This window comes from Octopus sinensis, linkage group LG1 (genome assembly GCF_006345805.1).
Source record: "Octopus sinensis linkage group LG1, ASM634580v1, whole genome shotgun sequence".
Taxonomy (NCBI): Eukaryota; Metazoa; Mollusca; class Cephalopoda; order Octopoda; family Octopodidae; genus Octopus; species Octopus sinensis.
Genome location: NC_042997.1, coordinates 56545442 through 56554111, shown reverse-complemented (window position 1 = coordinate 56554111; position 8670 = coordinate 56545442). Strand labels below are relative to the sequence as shown.

Below are 8670 nucleotides of genomic sequence, written 5' to 3'. Positions count from 1 at the left end.
GCAACGGATGCCAGCCACCGAGTTTGATTTCAATTTCAATTTCACTTGCCTCAACAGGTCTTCGCAATTGAGTTTGATTTCGACTTCGATTTCACTTGCCTCAACTGGCCTTTACAAGCAGAGTTTAGAGTCCAATAAAGGAAAGGCATGCTTAAGTGGACTGGTTACACCCCTGGCATAGGTCACAAGGTTGTGGTCTCACTTGCACTTGCCAAGAAGGTTATAGTCTCACTTGCGCTTGTCGAGTCTTCTTAAGCACAGCATATTTCCAAAGGTCCTGGTCACTAGTCATTGCCTTGGTGAGGCCCAATGTTTGAAGGTCATGCTTCACCACCTCATCCCAGGTCTTCCTGGGTCTACCTCTTCCACAGGTTCCCTCAACCACTAGGGTGTGGCACTTTTTCACACAGCTATCCTCATCCATTCTTGCCACATGACCATACCAGTGCAGTCATCTCTCTTGCACACCACATCTGATGCTTCTTAGGTCCAACCTTTCTCTCAAGGCACTAACACTCTGTCGAGTATGCACACTGACATTACACATCCATCAGAGCATGCTGGCTCCATTCCTTGCGAGCTTACGCATGTCCTCACCAGTCACGGCCCATGTTTCACTGCCATGTAGCATGGCTGTTCGTACACATGCATCATACAGTCTACCTTTTACTCTGAGCGAGAGGCCCTTTGTCACCACATGTATATATATATATATATATATATATTATAAAATATGTTCGAGACAAAACCACTATTTTGCAAAACAAAACAAGGAAAGACTTAATCAATACATAAATTTTAATAAATAGTCAAAAAAAAGTCTATTTATTAAAATTTATGTATTGATTAAGTCTTCCTGTTTGTTTGCAAAATAGTGGTTTTGTCTCGAATAATTTTTATAATATTTTACTATAAAATCGATTTAATCCTAAATCTGATTTTTTCCCTGAATTGGATTTATTCCCTAATATTTATTATTTATATATATATATATATATATATTAATATATATATATATATTTAGTGAGGAAGAAATGGAGCTGAACGAAGATTCTACAAAATTTGAATAATCCGTAACAAGATAATTCATTTATCCATTTATAATATTATATATATATAATATATATATATATATATATATTATACATATATATATATATATGTTGTATGTATGTATATCGCCATGATTGATTGCTAGCTACTAAACCATTTTATGTTCTCTGTCTGCTTATTTCTGTGTTTCTTTCTGTTGAAGAGCATAGGCTTGAAATGTAAAAGACTTTCTCACTTCCTGAGCATTAAACTGTTTGTTGTTTACATACCTGTCTTCGTCTTTTGTTTTTTTTTTTTTTTTTTGTAAATTCCAACTAATATATATATATTTCGTTTTGGGATTTGGTTTGCATGATTCTTTATGTGAGTTCCTGTGTTGAAGCATATTTTGTTGTGTCTGGGGAGAGACATTCTCTTTTAGTGCCTTATTATTTAATACACTCACCAGTAAAGTTTCCACTCATTTACTTATTTATTTTTTTCCTAAAATTTTCATTGTGTTTTGCAACCTTAGTTGCAAGTAGTTGACTATTATATATATATATATATATATAATATTTATATATATATATATATATCTATATATATATATATATATATAATATATACAACACACACATATATATATATATATATATATATATATATATATCATTTCCCCTCCCACTTATATTTTCCATTAATCAGCCTTTCTATGCTACCAGTTATCTTTCCCTTCCCCTTGAGCAACTTCCTACTGGCACCCATTTTTAACATCATTTCATATCTACCTTTTACCACCCCATCCCTATCATTATGCATTTCTCACATTTCTTCCACAACTCTTGCAGCTTTTGCCTCTACCATAACCCATCAACTCTCTATCTCTCATCCTTATTCTATCTATTGCACCCTTTCTGTACTGCCAGTCATGTCCTCCTCTCCCCTGAGCAATTTCTATTGACATTCATCTGTCACTATTAACACCTTCTCCCAATTCATATTTATCATTAACTATTCCTTCATTTATGTTTACCATTTATTATATTCCTTTCTACCCTATCTCTAACCATCTTTTATTCTCCTCTTTCCTTCAAACACATTCTTACAACCTTTACTCTCCCAGCAGCACTAACTGAACTTTGGTTCTCTCACTCCCTTCTATTCACCTTGTACCTTAGGGGTATGCTCTGACATATCACCACCACCTTTAGCTCTCTTTCCAGCTCCATCCCAGTAACTTCCATTCTCCCTTATATAATATCTGGTAGCCATATATCTTTTATTGTAACAAATCTGAACCTTTCCCTCTCTATACTTTAACCTCTCAACACCTAACATGAAGCTGCCTTCCGCTCTATTGTACTCCCACTTAGTCAAGGTGGCGCTTTACTTTTGCTAGCTACACAGCAACCTTTCTAGTGGTGGAGCCATGAAAAATGCGCCCAGTACATTTGTTAAAGTGGCTAGCCTTAGGAAGGATACAGACTGTGGAAACGATACCGCAACACAGTCCTCCAACTTATTGGATCTAGTTGAATCTTCCAAACCATGCCAGTGTAGAAAATAGACGTTAAAAGGATGAGGATGATAGTATGTATGTATGTATGTATGTATGTATGTGTCACTTTCGAGTGCTACTGGTAACATGTAACCCAGTACTACCTGTTGCATGGTTGGGTTGTCGGCAACTAAACCGGCAACCCCACCAAGATTGCTTGGTGAGGAGGGTGTTTATTGGTCACCCTGCAGGATGAAAAACAAAACCTGTCAAAGGGTGGAGGAACTCTTGAGAGTCAACGGCCATCCAATAAATGTCTTAAAGCTGTATCATGCGCGGGGACATAGAAATAATCAGATTGAATACCTGATCGCGCAGTTAAACAATTGGGAGTGAAGGACTCCTAGCCTTTATTAGGGCATCCTTCTAGGAGAAGGTAACTCAGGTAACTGGGATAACCCTGACATAAAACCTGCGGCTCAGTGGTTACCGATGATGTTGACTTGTTCTTCTTTTCGGATTATGGCTGCTGTTGCTTAGTGAGTGGGATTGACTCAGTGCACAACCTTTCCTCACTTAAAAAAATATCTTCTTGCACAGGCATTGCACCATAACAACATTGATTAAGCTTCGTGCAATGGCCATACTCGATAACGAGGGGGCAGCCACCATGTATGTATGTATGTGAGTGTGTGTTCACAGGGATGAATCCAGGATAAAAATTGCCGGGCCTTCCCCTCCACCATATACATAAACGCGTACACACACAAAGTGACAGACAGGTAAAGTTTGGCGGGTGAGTGATATTGAGTGATATTGTCACATGAAAAATTTAAAGGAAAATATAGAAACCCCAAAACATAAATAACAATAGTAAGATATACTAAAAATAAACCAATAGAAAATAAATATTTTGTTTAACTCTCTACTAAATCCTAATTTCCAAGAAGTATGACGTGACGATATTCGATTTTCGTAAATGTTACGAGGTATATATAACTGCCCCGCTTCAGTTCACACGCATAATATAGTCAGTCGCTCTGAGCGATACACCTGGTTTTACTTTCCACCCGCAGCTCAGGTAAAGTATTTCTTAATTCTATGCATTTTTAAGTTAACTTCTTTTTTGTGTGTGTGTTAGTTCGTTGATTATATAGTTTTTAATTATTTATTTGGTCGTGATTAAGGGGCCAGTTTTCTTTTTCTCCCTGGGGACAAAGGAGAAAGGTATGAGGGCTAATGGTTTTTTTCCTTTGTTAAATAAGAAAAAGCAACAACCTCCATCCTTTTAATTAATTGTATGTTTAACAATCGAGAGCATTTATCCAAGAATCAATCAATTGCTATGTTAATTAAATCTGAAGTTAAGTCATCGATTGCTTTTAGGCTACTTGCTATTTATGAAAGACACGTCGACGATTATTGGAAGTTGGTTCTGTGATACATCGATTAATTGATTGCTATAGTAATTATTTTACTACACACGGACCTCTTTTATAATTCCATTCGCATCGTCGATGCTTAACAACAATGTGCTAACTTTTTTATGCATCTCCCCACGAGCGATTGATACTGTGGTATATCAAACGATTAATTTAATTTGATCGAGCGATTGATTTAATAGGTTTATATTAATCGCTATAAAAATAAATATCAACTTAAAAATGCATAAAACTATTGAAACAATAATCCCTATATCACTCAACAGGTGAATTGTATGAATGTATGTATGTATGTATGTATGTATGTATGTATGTATGTATGTATGTGTGTGTGTGTGTATGTATGTATGTATGTATGTATGTATGTATGTGTGTGTGTGTATGTATGCATGCATGCATGCATGTATGTGTGTATATATGTATGAATGCATGCATGCATGCATGTATGTATGTATGTATGTATGTATGTATGTATGTATGTATGTATGTATGTATGTATGTATGTATGTGCATGCTCATTCTTGTGTGTGTGTGTGTATATATTTTTTTATATATATAATCGGATTGTTACCTACACTCCGGTGTATCCCTAGCGCGAAACCGATTGGTATAAGACAGACGTGATGGATATGATACTGTACATTTCGATAATATATTATATAATATAGTATATAGTATATATATATATACATACATACATACAAACATACATACATACATATATATATATATATATATGTATGTGTGTGTGTGTGTAATGAACTTATTTGTGCATGTGAGAAATTTTATTCAAAACATCAGGATTAAAATTGGGTAGGAGTTGGGTAGTATTATACTCGAGTGTTAAGTAAAAAGATAAAAGGTTAAAATATATTAGATTTTCAAGTATAAAAAGTGGACCCTTCGTCCCACTAGTTTCAGAGGTGAAATGAAAAGTGTGTGGTGTGTGTGTGTGTGTGTGTTTATTCAGTACCTTCTTAAAATTCAACCCATTTTCTCATGAGAAATTATAGAATGGTAACGATGTTAAATGAAAGAAATATGTTTGCTCTTTGTCTATCCTTTTGGAGTATAATTCTCTAAAATGTCTTCTTAGCCTTCTGTTTGTTTCTAAATAGACTGCTTTCCTATATGTTTGGTTGGCTTACAATAAAGTATTCCTTTGTCATTTATATATGTCTTAGGGGAATTCTTTGCTTGAATCTGTGTGAGTTAATTCTCACAGAGGTGTATTCTGTGAGAAAAACTGCTTTTGTAGCTGTGGTACATCTCTCCTCTTTATTTTTACTGATGTTTGTCTTGGATCACTTGTGATTCAGCAGATCGATGGTAGAAGATATTTTAGCTGTACCTTTCCATCCTCCCTACCCAAGACATGGTGCTCCCAGGGTTAGATTAATACAATGATCCTTTCTTTAAGAGACAGTAGGGTATGATTTGAAGTTGCAGCTGTTATTTCTAGCAATTCGAGTAACCGCATAGAGCTGAAATTTTAGGTTTCAGACTGTGTCATACTGAATGTTTTGGTTAATATCTAGTTTAACATCCGGCCCCAAAAAAGTGTAAAGATGCAAAAAAGTGTAATAAACGAAAATCTGAAAATCAAAATTTGCGCAAACGAACGGGAGTGGAGGATGGGGAGAGGATTTTTGGAAAATTCCCACGATCCGATTTTTTCCCTCATAACTTTCAGGAAAATGGTTATCTTTTAATGATGGTTTATGCAAATACCTTTCAAATGGCATAGATTACGATTATAAAGAAATTTGTGAGGAAAATTTTTCCGGGGGGTGGGGAGAGAAGTCTCGAAAAAAACGGAGTTTCGAATCAGGAAGACCACATAAGTTCCTTTTTTTACTCCCCACCTTATCTCCTCTCCAGACCGTTTTTGGTCAATTTTTTGCTCTTGAAAATTTTCGGAGGAGCCTTTTCTGTAAAAAAAAAAAAAAAAATTGTAAATATTTTCAGAAAAAGTGTGATTTAAGGGAGATTTGACTGTCGTTTCTAGAACATCTCAAAAACAACCCTCCTCATTTCTTTCTCGCTGTCGCAGGTATTGATGTTTTTTCAATATTGTTCTTCCCATCTGAATTCAAATTCCGCCGAGGTTGACTTTGCTTTTCATCCTTTCGGGGTCAATAAATTAAGTACCAGTTGTGTACTGTTGTCGATCTAATTGACTGGTCTCCTCTCCAAAAATTTCAGGCCTTGTGCCTATAATAGAAAAGAATATTGTTCTCCCCATAAACACATTTATGCTATAAAAAAATTTGAAAATTTATAATTTTTTTTCAATCCCACTCCTGCCCTTGATTGTTTCTATTTATAATTTAAAATACTGGAGAGCCTGAGGTCATTTCTGGCGTTTATCTGCAGTGATTTTTAAAAGATAGGTATGTAAATGATAATTCATTTTAATAGCATACTTTTCTGTTAGAAAATGTTTTTTCCTTACACATACACACTGCCTCACTTAATTAAGGTGGGGGTAAAAATTTTAATTACCATTTTGTTATTGATGCTTATATCCTACCAATGGAGAGCGCATGTGGTCCATTGGTGCCATCATTAAGGAGAGAGGGGAGTAAAAAAAAATCATAAATTTTCCAAACTGCTTTTTCATAAAAAGATGCTCCACATCATTTTGAAGGCAATGGTGAAAAACAACTGGAAAAATCCCCTTCAAAATGGAGAAATTCCAACTCATGTGGTCTTCTTGGTCCAAAACTCCATTTTTCCAAAACTCCTCTCTCCATATCCCTCGGAAAAACAACTGAAAAAATCCTCTTTAAAATGGAGAAATTCCAACTTATGTGGTCTTCTTGGTCCGAAACTCCTCTCTCCACATCCTTTGAAAAAAAAATTCCTCACAAATTTCTTTGTAATTGTAATCTATGCCGTTTGAAAAGTATTAGTATAAACTTTCATTTTCCTGAAAGTTATGAGAGAAAACATCGGATCGTGTGAATTTTCTCAAAATCCTCTCCCTACCCCCAGTTCGTTTGCACAAATTTTGGTTTTCAGATTTGTTTACTACACATTTTTTTACACCTATTACACTTGTTTTTTGTTTTTTTTATTACAATGTTTTCCAATCAACTATATATACATGCTTCCTGGTTCAGCCACACTCGTGACAACTTGGGTGTCTTCTACTATAGCCTCATGCCCATCAAAGTTTTGTGAGTGGATTTAGTGGATGGAAACTGAAAGAAATAGATTAGACAGACAGATAGGTGTGTGTCCGTGTTTGTCTCCTACCACTGCTTGACAACCAGTATTGGTGTATCTACATCTCTGTAACTTAGAAGTTTGGCAAAATAGGCGATAGAATAATTACTAGGTTTTAAAAAATAAGTACTTGGGTCAATTCGTTCGACTAAAATTCTTCTAGATAATATATATGTATATATTATCTTTTACTTTTTTCAGTCATTCGACTGTTGCTATGCTGGGGCACTGCCTAGAAGAACTTAGTCAAACAAATCAACCCCAGTACTTATTTTTTAAAACCTAGTAATTATTCTATTGCCTATTTGGCATAGTTTCGGTTGTAGTAGCACAGATTTCCGTCGATTTCCGTAAAAAACTATTATTTTTTTACATAAGTAATGAGAGCGAAAGAGACTAAGAGGAAGCGATTTTACGACGAGAAGGTTTCACTTTGAAGTCGGCCTGTGTGCGTTTGATGGGGTGTGGGAGACAGACAGTAGTTGTGTAAGTGAAGTGCTTCTGTTAGTGTGTGCGAAGAGACAGAGAGAGTAATGTGTGTGAAAGAGAGAGATAACTGATTTTTTTACTCAGTGTATGTGTATATGTATGTATGCATGTATGTGTGTGTGTGTGTATGTATCTATGTATGTGTGTGTGTTATGTATGTATGTATGTATGTATGGCCGATTCATCGTAATTTTTTACTCGGTGTATGTGAATATGTATGTCTGCATGTATGGTGTGTGTGTAAGTACGTGTGTGTGTGTGTGTATGTATGTATGTATGTATGTAGGGCCGATTCAGTGTTTACATTATTCGAATTAAAACGAAAGATTACCTTGCGGCGCCTGTTTATGTAACATACTTACACACACACATACATAGATAACTACACACACACACACACATACATGCATACATACATATACACATACACCGAGTAAAAAATCAGTTATTCTCTCTTCACACATTACTCTCTCTGTCTCTTCGCACACACTAACAGAAGCACTTCACTTACACAACATTACTGTCTGTCTCCCACACCCCATCAAACGCACACAGGCGACTTCAAAGTGAAACCTTCTCGTCGTAAAATCGCTTCCTCTTAGTCTCTTTCGCTCTCATTACTTATGTGTAAAAAAAATAAAAATTTTTTACGGAAATCGACGGAAATCTGATATCTACGACATACGAAACTTCGCCGCCTATTTTGCCAAACTGCTAAGTTACGGGTATGTGAATACGCCAACACTGATTGTCAAGTGGTGGTGGGAGGCAAACACAAACACATACACACCTATCTATCTGTCTGTCTGTCTAATCTATAAAAAGAGTCTAAACTATAAAAAGAATTGAAGAATGATATGCCTTTGGCTTTAGAGTCTGATGAGCCATCCATGGGGCTAAGCCCTTTATAGATGTGAAACCACACATATATATATATGTGTATGTATGTATAATGCACTTAAGTATATGTCTGGT

The 8670-nt window shown here is 35.6% G+C and overlaps 1 protein-coding gene across 5 annotated transcripts in view; it reads left to right on the top strand.

Annotated features, from left to right (window-relative positions):
- Positions 1 to 3448: 3448 nt before the first annotated feature.
- LOC115217677 (leucine-rich repeat serine/threonine-protein kinase 2) overlaps positions 3449 to 8670 on the top strand; it is a 146424-nt gene continuing 141202 nt past the window's right edge. For 2 of the 5 annotated variants that reach the window (XM_029787452.2, XM_029787438.2), the window contains exon 1: positions 3452 to 3614. The gene's annotated coding sequence lies outside the window, so the exon portion shown is untranslated. Of the gene's footprint in view, positions 3615 to 8670 lie in introns of all 5 variants that reach the window. The other 3 variants (XM_029787444.2, XM_029787430.2, XR_004998223.1) reach the window with 2 other exon arrangements.